Below are 14,941 nucleotides of genomic sequence, written 5' to 3' on the forward strand. Positions count from 1 at the left end.
CTGTCTCTCTCTTCCCTCTTCTTCTCCCAAAAAAAAGAAAACAAATCAGGAAATTATATATGTTAGTCTAGTAGATGCAGATGCACATCACAATGCATAAGTCCATTGTAATACCTCCGTCTAAGATGGGCGGGATCACCCTGCAATATGAATACGCAATTCCTTCACTAGCAGATCGACCATGAATATTTAGATCTGCTCATAAAGCGAGTTTAGAGTGCCATTTTTTTTTGCTAAATTTCAGGAAAACTAAAGAATTCAGTGTCTCGTGAAAGATATAATCTAATCCCTACACACCTTTTTTGTAAAAGATCGTCCATAATATCTAAATTCCCTTCAGTAAATTGGCAATTGGTCCCCATTGAAACCAACTGGCAATTGGTTTTAATGGGGACCAATTGCCAATTGGTTTCAATGGGTACCCATTGTTTCAATTTCCATTTACTCCAAATTGCCAATTGGGATTCAATGGGGACATTCAATGGGGATTCAATTGGATTTTCGTCTTGGGTATTGATATTTATATTTCAAACACCACTGTAGGCCTACCGGTACATCCCGGATTACAATTAGATTTCATGCATTGTAGAGCAGGTAATTTCGACTGAGTCATATGAACAAATATGACCCACATTCGGCCAAAAGATCAATGAGGCATTTTGTGTACCTCCCACACAAGACGACGAACAATGGAGTGCACTAGAGCGTAACATCAAGGTGCCGGACTCGTAGATTTTTATGAAATAGGGGTTTATCGTAGAAAACTGGTGAGAGTGTGAATGTCAACACCGCTGTGCGAGCGTGACTTGTCAACTCTCTCTCTCTGTCCATGTCCATGCTCTGTCTCTCTCTTCCCTCTTCTTCTCCCAAAAAAAAGAAAACAAATCAGGAAATTATATATGTTAGTCTAGTAGATGCAGATGCACATCACAATGCATAAGTCCATTGTAATACCTCCGTCTAAGATGGGCGGGATCACCCTGCAATATGAATACGCAATTCCTTCACTAGCAGATCGACCATGAATATTTAGATCTGCTCATAAAGCGAGTTTAGAGTGCCATTTTTTTTGGCTAAATTTCAGGAAAACTAAAGAATTCAGTGTCTCGTGAAAGATATAATCTAATCCCTACACACCTTTTTTGTAAAAGATCGTCCATAATATCTAAATTCCCTTCAGTAAATTGCTGAAATCAACATAAAATGTGTCTTTTCCATCGCCGCGGAGCTGAGTCAAATGTGTTGGTCGAAATACGCATGGCTGCGAGCACGGTGTGTAAGCCTCATTGTCCGCTGTGTAAAAACTTCGCTTACGCACATAAATTACGGAGGTCGATGCATACATTTCAGAAAGCTTCTTTTTATTGGATTGAAATTGGCCCTAATTGCTCGACAACCAATCAAATTATGTGTTACATCAGATGGTAGGGGATTACATATCCTCTGTTTTGGCGCCCGAGCTGGCCCAATAACAAGTCGCAGTTACGAGCATTACCTCCTTGAAGTACACAACCCCAGTGAAAAGGGCGAATTTTCAAGTGACCTCCATAGAGAATTCACAAAGTAAATGATTGTTGTCCCCTTTTGAAGACGAAAAGGCCCTAATTTCCAGTGAACAAATATCACTTCGAAATTGGTTTCAATGGAAAGAACAGTAATTGAATATGTGATTTCCACCCGAGCTGATGTGAAATCAAAGTTTCTTTTCATTGTAGGAGCATTTCTTTGCACACTTAGCGCATTTTCAAAGAAGATTTCAAGTGTTGTAGACCGAGGAGCGAGTCCGCGTTTAGCAGATGCTCGAAATTTGTTCATATGTCGAGTCTTCACGGCAGGGGAGGGGGCCCAATTCATAAGAAATGTTTAGCGGCGAAACAGCCGGCCGATAATTCACTCAGTGAGGTTAGGGGGGGGGGGAGCGGTAGTGAGCAATGATTTTTTTTTTTGGGGGGGGGGAATCGCACCCCAGAAGGAAAAACCAGTTACCACCGGTTGAAATTTCCAACTGGTTCCAGTTAACTTCAACTGGAACCAGTTAGATTCAACTGGTTCCAGTTGATTCTAACTGGTCCATGATGCACATCAAGCGGATATTTGGTGCGACTGCATTTCATTTTACTGGAACCAGTCCTTATAATGATCAGTTACACCAGTTGATAACTGGTCTGTTTGCATTCCAGTTGCACCAGTTGATAACTGGTCTGTACATGGCATATTTCTAGTTGCGCCAGTTGATAACTGGTCTGTGGGCATATTTCTAGTTGCACCAGTTGGTCTGTTAATTCCAACTGGACCAGTTAGAATTTGACCAGTTGAATTCCAACCCCAGGTCGAAATTCCTTTAGAAACCAGTAGAAACCAGTAAAGACATTCTAATGGTTTTACTGGTTTTCAAGAAACCATTAGAGTCTAATGGTGATCAGGCGGAACTGTAAAGTAAAACCAGTATAAACCTTTACAAACCAATAGACTGTCATGGTTTAAAGACCAGTAGAAACCAGTAAGATCTAATGGTTTGAACATGGATGCACAAATCTTAAGTCAAACCATTAGACACCTTTACAAACCAGTAGAGCCTAATGGTTTTGAAGACCACTAGAATCCGATAGAAACCAGTAGGATCTAATGGTTTTAACATGGGTGTAAAAATCTTAAGTCAAACCATTAGAAACCTTAACAAACCAGTAGAGCCTAATGGTTTGAAGACCAGAAGAAACCAATAGAAACCAGTAAGATCTAATGGTTTGAACATGGATGCACAAATCTATAAGTCAAACCATTAGACACCTTTACAAAACCAGTAGAGCCTAATGGTTTTGAAGACCACTAGAATCCGATAGAAACCAGAAGACTCTAATGGTTTTAACATGGGTGTAAAAATCCTAAGTCAAACCATTAGAAACCTTAACAAACCAGTAGAGCTTAATGATTTGAAGACCAGAAGAAACCAATAGAAACCAGTAAGATCTAATGGTTTGAACATGGGTGTAAGAATCCTAAGTCAAACCATTAGACACCTTTACAAAACCAGTAGAGCCTAATGGTTTGAAGACCAGAAGAAACCAATAGAAACCAGTAAGATCTAATGGTTTGAACATGGATGCACAAATCTATAAGTCAAACCATTAGACACCTTTACAAAACCAGTAGAGCCTAATGGTTTTGAAGACCACTAGAATCCGATAGAAACCAGAAGACTCTAATGGTTTTAACATTGGTGTAAAAATCCTAAGTCAAACCATTAGACACCTTTACAAAACCAGTAAAGCCTAATGGTTTTGCAGACCACTAGAGTCCGATAGAAACCAGAAGAATCTAATGGTTTGAACATGGTGTAAAAATCCTAAGTCAAACCATTAGACACCTTTACAAAACCAGTAGAGCCTAATGGTTTTGAAGACCACTAGAATCCGATAGAAACCAGAAGAATCTAATGGTTTTAACATGGCTGTAAAAATCCTAAGTCAAACCGTTAGACACCTTTACAAAACCAGAAGAGCCTAATGGTTTTGAAGACCACTAGAATCCGATAGAAACCAGAAGAATCGAATGGTTTTAACATGGGTGTAAAAATCCTAAGTCAAACCATTAGACACCTTTACAAAACCAGTAGAGCCTAATGGTTTTGCAGACCACTAGAGTCCGATAGAAACCAGAAGAATCTAATGGTTTTAACATGGGTGTAAAAATCCTAAGTCAAACCATTAGACACCTTTACAAAACCAGTAGAGCCTAATGGTTTTGAAGACCACTAGAATCCGATAGAAACCAGAAGAATATAATGGTTTTAACATGGGTGTAAAAATCCTAAGTCAAACCATTAGAAACCTTAACAAACCAGTAGACTGTAATGGTTTGAAGACCAGTAGAAACCATTAAAAACCAGTAAGATCTAATGGTTTTAACATGGATGCACAAATCTTAAGTCAAACCATTAGACACCTTTACAAAACCAGTAGAGCCTAATGGTTTTGCAGACCACTAGAATCCGATAGAAACCAGAAGAATCTAATGGTTTTAACATTGGTGTAAAAATCCTAAGTCAAACCATTAGAAACCTTAACAAACCAGTAGAGCCTAATGGTTTTGAAGACCACTAGAATCTGATAGAAACCAGTAGATTCTAATGGTTTGAACATGGGTGTAAAAATCTTAAGTCAATTACCATTAGAAACCTTTACAAACCAGCAGATCGAGCCCATGTCAATGGATTTGAAAACCAGTTGAAACAAATAGAAATCAGTAAGATCTAGCGCCGCCTCTGAATCAGTCTGACTATATTTATTTAAAAACCCCAAAACAGGGATGAAAAACTCTAAAATGTCATTAGTCATTATATTAATAGTTTTATTTTACAGATTGTGCAACATCTTGACATATGCCCTGTAAGGTCTGCAATAGTGATCAAGACTATACAAGCCCCAAAACCCCAAAATGCGACTGCCGCCTTTTTTAAACGGCTACACAGCTGGCATCTCATGGGCTACACTAGCACTGTGTGTGCGCACACATGTAATCAATGCATGCAGTGTGTGCGTGTACCCAGCCAGGCCATGCCTTATGACACACACACAAGACAGCAAGACAGCCATTCCTATCCTCACCAGCTACAGGAGCCAGAGCAGAGAGACAAAATCTTTTTATTACTTTGTTTTCCCCTGCTATTCTTCAATATGGGTAAGTCTTAGATTTACCTAATTTATTTGCAATATGTGCAGTTACTGTTTTCTGTTTTGAAACGTAGTAATTAATGTATGATCGTGTCTACTAGGAGTGCTTTCAACACCTGCCGCAAAGATGAGAAATGTATTGTATTGTCCCATCCATGTATTTGTATGTTAGATCTTGATGCAAGTTTGTGCATTCACCTACACATGGCTTTAAAGGCATCGTTTAACAATGTTAAATCTATGATGCATGGCCCTACGTATTATCAGTGTCAGTGATATGGTGTAATATTGAAGCCCTTACAAAATTGCGCTTCAAAATGATCATGAACTTGATGAAGTGCCTCAAAAAGTAAAAATCTTTGACTTTTGAGTGACCGGTTTTACCATAGGCCTACTCATTTTCCCCAATAGACTGTAGTGTTATAAAACCATTGGGGAAAACGGTTTTTGGAAATTTTGAATTCCAATCATAAATATCTTGATAATCAGACAAGCCGCCGTCCCCCCCCCCCCCCCCCCCCCGCGCTTATCCCGAAAGAGTGCGTTAAGGCGGTACTCCGTTTCTGGAACGCACCCTAATTTCAAGACAAGCGGGGAAGGGGGCTTTAATCACTTCGCAGTTTCGCACAATATAAACAGAAGCCCTCATCTGGAAATAAACAGCTAGACCCGTAAATGGTAAACAAAATTCCTCCCCCGCAGGCTGTACAAAGAAGTTTGTAGTAGGCCTACATGTATGTGTGTTGCACATGCATCAACCGTTCAATTTGTTTTAACTTTATTTTTGTTCTTATTAATTGTAGGCATCTTTTGACATCTTTTGCCAAACAGTGGATTCAAAGCATATTGTGGACACAGTAGCCCTATATTGACGTGAGACCATGCAGAAAATGCTACTTTCTCTCAACCTCCTGGATCAGCATTCAGCAGCCTCGTGACACAGTTGAAGCCATTATCGGTAATTGTGTAGATGTCCTTGTATTATTTCTGTACATATATTTTTAATTTTTCCCTGATCATGACACTGATTCGAAATGCTTATTTTTCCTAAGTTTCAAATATATAAAATTCAATTAATTTTAGATCACTAAAACCTGCAGGTATATTGCAATAACCGACCATATTTTGTGAGTTTCAAACAGTGTTCTTTTCCCTCCTTAGCAATAGAGCTTTGATTCTACTCTCATCAGCAAACTAGAATTGTATTGATAATTATTTGCAAAAAAATCCTGATTCACGTTTGCATTGACAACAAATGTTTAAAATGCAAAGGTATGTTTTATATTATGTTTGTGAGCAATGAGAGATTATTTTATTTCTGATAAATCTTTGAAACTGCACTTTTCTGACAGAATTCATTATTTAATTCATTGTTCACATTCTAGTTTTAAAATGGATAAAAGTTTTTCTTAACTTGTTTTCCTTTCTTTTTGCTCTATATTCATGCATTAGAATTCTTTGCGTGTACCGGTATGTACCCTGGATCAAGCAGCACTTGCATTATACAGGAGATTCCACCCAAAATCTAAACCATGAGTCCAAGCTGAAGAGGAATATTTCCAAAATGAGGTCTACACACACAGAGAGGTTACTTTCCCCTTCATTATAGAGATATCGAGAGAGAGAGATGGGAGGGGGGGGGGGGAGTGAGTTATAGCCACGAACCTGAATAGCTTAGATGTAGAACTGAAATGCCCATTTATGTCACTTGCCATTTTAATGAATTCCAGGGTTTACAAACATACATATTAACACTTTGGGTAAAAGATCTCTGTATTTGCATAAATTTGTTATTACTATTTATGAAGTAGACCTGTTTCATAATGCTTATGTAGTAGATCAGTCTCATACTCGACCCCACCCCCTTCATATCACAATGTCAATTCCTAAAACCTGTGGCAAATTATATAAGTTGGTAATAGAGAAAAATTGAATGAGGTAGATGCAATACAAATCGATTCCAATCTTAAGCACTTGAGACTTTATTCAGGTATGGCACGTGAACCGCCCAAAAAATTCCAAAAATGCTGCAGTTTTGTTTTATGTTTAAAGTGAACGGTAACAAAGGACCTACATGTTTTTGTATATTTTGGACTGCGCATATTCAGTGATCTCTGTAATATAATATATAGAAATGTAAAGCATATAGAACTTTATGTCAACTCCAGCATCATATCTGAACGAGCCTTAAAAGATAATCCAACCCTTGTAATAAGTTCATTGAAATGGAAGCTGAAAAATAAGAGAAATAGAAAGGCGAAAGTTTGAAATAAATCGGGCCAATATAAAGGGAGTTGTGATAATATATAAATATGAGATCACTAAATCCATGCATATCTCAATGAAATGCTAGAGCGCCGTATGGCAGCCGTGCTAAAGCCAGGGTAATAATCGGGAGCGCCAGGAGGGTCAAATCTGACTGACATGAGCGCTACACAAGAACCCACTATTATTATTATTATTACACCTGTAGTCATGGGACAACTCTCCCATTTGTTAATGAAATATACTAAATTCTCTTTTTATTTTAAGTGCCTTCTCCCTTTGAGAACTACTCAAAATATATTATGAATAGCACATTATTACAGGTCCTCTACATAGAAAAGCCACTCGTGAATCATACATTTTGAAGAAAAAAAATATTTAAATCATTTTGTGTGTTGAAATAAATGGGAAAGTAGTCCAGCAGCTCGTCATAGTGACATTACCGATTCAGCCAATTTAAAATGCCCTTATGTTTAGTGATTACAGCTTTCAACAATCCATAACCACCTTATTTTCTGTCAGATTTAATTTGCAATTTTTTAAAAGTATAGTTGTCTGTTAAGGTTGGATTTCCCTTTAAAAAGTGTAAAGGGTAAGCCCTATGTAACATAATGTGATTAGGCCATTTTCGTTATAAATCAAATCAAAGTGCCGCGGAACAAATTATCTCTTTCACCTATTAAGAATAATTGTATTTCAATAGTCAGAATGCGATATGCAAACATTATGTGTTGTTAGGTAGGGCAAGACATAATGTTTGTCCTACCTATAGTACTAGCAACACGTAATGTATTCAATTTGTATTCTGACCATTTAAATACATTTATTCGTAACAGGTGAATTTAATAATTGGTAATGAGGCACTTAACAAGGACCTACCGTATTCATTAAATTTGATTACAATATGAAAATGACCTACGTACAGTACATGTATTCATATGGATAGGAAATCTTTGAACTGTTATATGTCGTTTTCTGAGGGTTCATAATTTTATAAATTCTAAAGGGTTCATAATTCTACAAATGAAGTAGGATTCCTAATTCTGAAAATGAACTAGGATTTGTAATTCCAAAAATGAAATATGGTTCATAATTCAGAAAATTAAATAGGGCTCAATATACTTCCAAAAGTTTATTATTCTGAAAATGCAAATAGAACCCTTTATCCTTTTTGGAATTACGAACCGTCAATATAATGAATCCTATTTCATATTCAAAATAATACCATTTCATTTGCCGAATTATGAACCCTATTTCAATATCGTTATTAACGCCCCTTTTTCAATTCCAGAATTATGCACCATTTATATTTTTCGTAATTATGAAATCTATTTCATTTTTAGATTCAAACCCTTCTTAAATATGGACCATATTTCATTTGTTTATCGATTTGTCATAATTTGTCATAATACACTGTACTATCAAGTTACATTTATTGATGAACAGCATATCACAGCACTTGTCAAAATAGTAAGACCGTAAATGAATTTGTTTTGCTTGTGAATGTAGTAGGCTTATATTATGTAGTACACAATATTACATTTCCAATTGCTGCAACTTCATATCAATCTTTTACATGTACTATGACAATCTACAGGTCAAAATCATGCTTTGCGTAATCATTTGTGAATTATTCTCTATTTAATATACATGAATGAAGTACTTAAATTTGCGCCAACGAACTTATCCTCCATGGTGGAAAATTACAAACGAAATTTCTCAGCAAAAAACTATTTCTAATTGTTTCTACCTGTACTCATGATGGCTACCGTAAGATAACTATTGCAAATTGCCAAACCTACTCTTTTAAACATCTACTCCAAATTTTCAAGATTGATTTCTCTTTGTTAAAACTGACCATAATTTCTAGACAATAATTAGCCAATTTAACATTGTTTTTTTTTCATATTTCTTCTTTTGTTGTTGAAATGTGTAAAAAAATCCTTTTTCATTTAAAGCCCAAGTCCACTCCAAAAATAACTTACTTTCAATAAAACCAGAAAAATCAGACAAACCCAATCAAAAAAGTTTGAGCAAAATCGCATAACTAATAAGAAAGTTTTGAATTTTTAATGACATGAAAAACTTTGAAAATCACTACACAAATTGGCAACTCACTCAGGAGTCTGTGACGTATGGTCCTCACTATCCACTAATTATTTTCTTTATAAATAAATTTCCTATTTTCACCCTAAGAATCTTATTTCTTCACACCAGCATCCAAGTTAGATTGTTAGTAATATTTTTATGTGTGGATGCACAAATAAAGAGTAATTTATGTCCAGTTAAATCATGAAAAATTGAATTTTGATAAGCTATTTATATAAAAATCAATATTTATGAAAAACAGTATTCAGAAAATAGTATCAATTCTTCAAAATTCATAAAAGTTTTGGGGAAATGTCATGCACGCAATATGATACAAATCATATAACCTGGGCAATGGCATGGGGAAATCAAGTTTTGGGGTATAAAAAGGGAAATTAATAGGATTAAACTATATAAAGCAATTGATAAGTTGTGAGGACATGACGTCACAAACTGACAACCATCTTGGCAAATTGTGTCGTGATTCTCACTGTTCCATAGTTTTACATACTTTTTCAAAAAATCATAACTTTCTTATTGGATATCCGATTTTGCTCAAACTTTGTGTGATTGGTTTGTCTGATTTTTCTGCTTTTATTGAAAGTAAGTTATTTTTCGAGTGGACTTGTCCTTTAAGCTGTTAACCTTGCTTTTAAACGTTCATGTCATTGTAATCACTATATGATGTATGAAATTCTGACAGATAATTAAAGGATACACTGTTAAGTGTTAAATATGATAAAGATGAACCAACATGAATGTGATGTCTTTTGTTAACAGACGTTTGCGAGAGAAATGGCTGAACCTCGAGAAAATAGTTAATTGTGTTGGAAGCAAACTTCATGCCAGCTCCTGTCATTTTCGTGTCTACTTTGCAGACCAGCATGCCCTTTTAAAGTACAAAAAAACAAACAAGGGCTGGCAGATTTTGTGAGGAGTACTGTGTTGGAAGTGCATTGATGTAGTAGAATTTAAACTGATCAAAAAATGTCAACCATGTAATGTAACCAATGCTGTGGTTCAATTGAGGATTCCTACTTGTGTTATACTGGTCTCCTACTGGTTCCATTGGGGATTCATACTTGTTTTCTACTGGTCTCCTAATTGTTCCAGTTGGGATTCCTACTGGTCTCCTAATGGTTCCATAAGGGTTTTTCCACTGGTCTTCTACTGGTATCCTAATGGTTTCTGTATGGATTCCTACTGGTCTTCTAATGGTTCCAGTTGGGATTCCTACTGGTCTCCTAACGGTTCCATTAGGGTTTTCTACTGGTCTTCTACTGGTATCCTAATGGTTTCTGTATGGATTCCTACTGGTCTCCTAATGGTTCCAGTTGGGATTCCTACTGGTCTCCTAATGGTTCCATTGGGGTTTTCTACTGGTTTTCTACTGGTATCCTAATGGTTTCTGTATGGATACCTACTGGTCTCCTAATGGTTCCAGTTGGGATTCCTACTGGTCTCCTAATGGTTCCATTGGGGTTTTCTACTGGTTTTCTACTGGTATCCTAATGATTTTTGTATGGATTCCTACTGGTCTCCTAATGGTTCCAGTTGGGATTCCTACTGGCCTCCTAATGGTTCCATTGGGGTTTTCTACTGGTATCCTAATGGTTTCTGTATGGATTCCTGCTGGTCTCCTAATGGTTCCATGACTTCTTTTTTACTTGTCTAATGGTTCCAGCACTTCTTTTCTACTGGTCTTCTAATGGTTTTTATATCGATTTCTACTGGTCCCCTACTGGTTCCAGTGGGGATTTGTACTTGTTTCCTACTGGTCTCCTAATGGTTCCAGTTGGGATTCCTACTGGTCTCCTAATGGTGCCATTAGGTTTTGCTAATGGTCTTCTACTGGTCTTCTGCTGGTTCCAGTACGATTTTTTTCTACTGGTTTCTAATGGAAAAAGCGCCACTTTCCATATTGAAACCAGTAGAGAATTGACCACTAGAAACCGTTAGAAATCTGTACTGGTTTTCTCTACTGGTTTCTATGGGATTTTCGACCTGGGACTGGACCAGTTAGAATTTAACCAGTTGAATTCCAACTGGACCAGTTAGAATTTGACCAGTTGAATTCCAACTGGACCAGTTAGAATTTGACCAGTTGAATTCCAACTGGACCAGTTAGAATTTGACCAGTTGAATTCCAACTGGACCAGTTAAAAATCTGACCAGTTGAATTCCAACTGGACCAGTTGGAATTTGACCACTTGAATTCCAACTGGACCAGTTGGAATTCAACTGGTCAAATTCTAACTGGTCCGTGTGCATATTTCCAGTTGACACCAGCTAATTTGCATAATGGATATGGGGTGCGTGCATATCTATGTTTCAATACAATTTATCTGAATTTACAGCATATTCCTTAATTACTGCTGATTTAGTTATGTGCAATTCATTTCGAAAGTACTACAAATACAAATTGCCAATTATTAGGACATTTCATTACTTTGTGTAAATAACATTTAAATAAACATGAATTAGGGAAAACATTAACTATGAACTAAAATAGATTCAATAAAATACAATTATATTCAAAATGTTTAGTTAACAAGTCTACCTATTACCAATGCCTTTACATTGGAAATTGTAGACGATCTAGTCTATACTGGATAATTGTAGACGATCTATACTGGATAGTTGCCAATTGGCAAAATTAATTAGTACAAGTGCTACTTATGCCTTTAATTACTAATTAAGTTTTCAATTGGTAGTTGATTTAATAAGACCAGTTAAATCCAACTGGTAACCCTGGAAATTGAAATGGGCCAGTTGAATTCTAACTGGTCTGAATGGTCCAGTTATAGACCAGTTAAATCCAACTGGTAACCCTGGAAATTGAAATGGGCCAGTTTAATTCTAACTGGACCAGTTAGAATCTGACCAGTAAATCCAACTGGACCAGTTAGAATCTGACCACTTGAATTCTAACTGGTCCAGTTGGATTTCAACTGGTCTGGTTCAACTGGCCCATTTCAATTTCCAGGGTTACCAGTTGGCTTTAACTGGTTTAACTGGACCAGTTGCAACTGGTTTTTCTGGGACCCCCCCCCCCCTCCCCTTGAGCACCAGGGGAGGGGACCCATCCCCCAAAAAAGGATTCGCCACTGCGTCACAGGTCCAAAGTATTATGAGCACACTTGTGAACTAGCATAGAGTCTAGTGACGTAGTGCGGCAAAATTGCCTTACAGAAGGTAGACCGAATTTTCCGTCTCTTTCGTTCGTTAGCCTAGCCTCTTAGTCTTATTGAGACGGAAAATTCGGTCTAGTATACAGAAGGTTGACTAATAATGTTAGTTATTATAAGAAAGATATCCCCATAGACCTACTTACCACTTTTACCAGATGGTTATTTTCTATGGCTATATCGTGGTTTTGGATGCCATTCGTTCGTCCCCATCCACAGCTCTTGTGTGTAGCGTCTAATAGACTAGATGCATATATTTTGGGGTGGTGGGAAGAATTACAGAAGGCCCGGACCGAACACGAAGCCAATGAAGCGCTACTGTACTGTATACGGAGCGAACGGTGGTTTCCAATCCGGTTTCACGAAAGAGTCATTCCTGTCTACATACAGGATGGATTCCTCGATCGTCAATGTTGAGAAAATGGCTTTTAAAAAAACCCATGACTGCGACATTGGGATTGTTCACACCAAAAGACGTTTAAATATATTATTACTAGAGGTCTAGACGGATTAAGCTGCACGCGCGAAAACCATTTTACACAAAGGATTTACACCCCTGCCACGCTTATAATCACGTCATGGGGAATCCCCTAAAATTTTATTTATGCCAATAAGTTGTGGCATGTGTAGAAGTGAGTTGAAAGCTGAATGTTGTTTTGATCGAGTATCTGCGCATTGTCGTCGTTGCCGTTGGTCACAATCGAAATCATTATTTTCAAATCTGACTGCCAGTTTTTATGTTCACATATTCCTAGTTATTATAGACCTATTCTTCATTATAAGAGTACCGAAGCTGTGACATCATAAAAATCTGTTTTTATAATTTCTCAATTTTTCTTCATTTTCCAAAAGAGCATCAAAAATAATGCCCCAATGTCAAAAACCAATCGAATATGTTATAGGTATTGGCTGAGATATGATCATCTGAATAAATGTTATGTTAAAGTAATGTAATGAACCAGAGCAATATAACATTGAGTTCCTATATCATTTTTTTATTATTCAGATGGTCATATCTCCAGGCACGTATAGCCAGAGTTTGATGTTTTTTTTTTTTTTTTTTTTTTTTTTTTTGGGGGGGGGGGGGGCACATACATGTAATCGATCAAGGTAAAAAAAAAAAGGGGGGCCTAAAAAGTTCAACCGATCTTAGAGAAAAAAAATGGGGGGGGGGGGCACGTGCCTGCATATCAAAGCCAATATATACTCAACAAATTCAATTGGTTTTCGGCATTCGGACGTTTTTATTTATTTATTTTTTTTTTTTTATGCTCTTTCGCAAAATGAAGAGAAAAAATTGAGACTCCAAAAATAGATATTTTGGTGACGTCACACTTCACCACTCTATATTGTTGAAAAGCAAATTGACTTAAAACCGCCGGGGGGGGGGGGGGGGGGGGTAAGAGCACATTTTGGGTTTTTTTTGGGGGGGGGGTCCAGTTTTTAAGGAATCTTTTTTTGCGCCGACTCAACTAGCCGGCCAGTGAATAAGCCGAGGGGGGGGGGGGTGCTGGAGAGGAGGAGCACTATTTTTTTTTTTTTTTTTTTTTTTTTTTTTGGAGGGTGCTAGGGGGGCGGGCCGTTAGAATCGGCCCGTGGATCCGCGCCTGGGGGGGGGGGGATGTCGCTGTAGGCCTAATGGGATACTTTTTTTGCAAAAAATCCCTAAACACGGGGTATGATTTTGTGCTGTAAAATCCCTAAAAGTACCCCCACTTTTCAGATCTCTGCCTTAAACATGGGTTACTATTTTTTCAGGATAATATCTCACCTATAATCTCTAAAGAAAAAATTTCCAGATACAAAATCCCGCAAAAATAATTGAAATCATTTCGCTTTTTCATTCAAAGTCTTCGCCGATGGTCGGACAGATTAATTAATAACATTAATTCGAGCTCCGCCGCCTCCGCACGGCTTCTGAGTAATGTGTATCCCACCCCAAATTAAGGGATATTACAATGAATTAAAGTATGTGAAAGTGCAAATCAGTCATGGAAATCCCTATAATAACGGGTACCATTTTCTGCCAAAAAGCCCCTTAACCCTAATGAGGCCGGGACATTACCCCCCCCCCCTCCCCCCCACCCCCCCCCCCCCCCCCCCCCCCCCCCCCCCCCCCCCCCCTCCGCGAATGTTCTGATTGTCCGCATACGGATGACGCCCCGCCGCTTCATGACTTTTTTTCTTTCCAGTCTTGCGCATCTTTTAATTAAACCAAAATTTTTGGGAAATCAGACATATAAAATCAGACAAATAAAAAATAAAAAGAAGAAAGGTAGGAGAGATCAATTGCGATCTAATTCCCACTAACAAGGTGTAGATCAGGGGGGGGGGGGCTTGGGGGCATTTGCCTTCCCCCAATCAAATTAAAATGTGGTTTATTACTAATTCGATACCGGTGATTTACAAATGATGCTGAAATAACATAATTTTCCGCGACTTCTCCTCGCTTCTTAGTAAATTATACTTTTTATTCGGTGGTTGGAAAATAACTAATTCCTAAATTTACAGTCAGGCAAGAAATATGCTTATTTAGCGGCCTACATGTCAGGGCCCGCGAAGCAGGGGAGCTCGGGGGCCTCGAGTTCCCACCCCCTATACACTTTTTTGAAAAAGTATATTACAGAGAAATAGAAAGAAAGAAAGAATAGCGGCCTGCCAGTGTCACAAAATGATGAGGTATCAAAATGTATAATCTGACTGTAATTTAACGCCTAAATCCCCTGAGCT

At 37.6% G+C, this 14,941-nt stretch overlaps 1 protein-coding gene across 1 annotated transcript in view; it reads right to left on the reverse strand.

The window, feature by feature from the left end:
• The window catches only part of LOC100889937 (NACHT, LRR and PYD domains-containing protein 12), a 38,988-nt gene extending 26,247 nt beyond the window's left edge, over positions 1–12,741 (reverse strand). Inside the window, exon 1 of the mRNA XM_030978656.1 lies at positions 12,358–12,741. The gene's annotated coding sequence lies outside the window, so the exon portion shown is untranslated. The remainder of the gene's footprint in view (positions 1–12,357) is intronic.
• Between the last annotated feature and the right edge of the window lie 2,200 nt (positions 12,742–14,941).

Source organism: Strongylocentrotus purpuratus, unplaced genomic scaffold (assembly GCF_000002235.5).
Source record: "Strongylocentrotus purpuratus isolate Spur 01 unplaced genomic scaffold, Spur_5.0 spur5_scaffold_1, whole genome shotgun sequence".
NCBI lineage: Eukaryota > Metazoa > Echinodermata > Echinoidea > Camarodonta > Strongylocentrotidae > Strongylocentrotus > Strongylocentrotus purpuratus.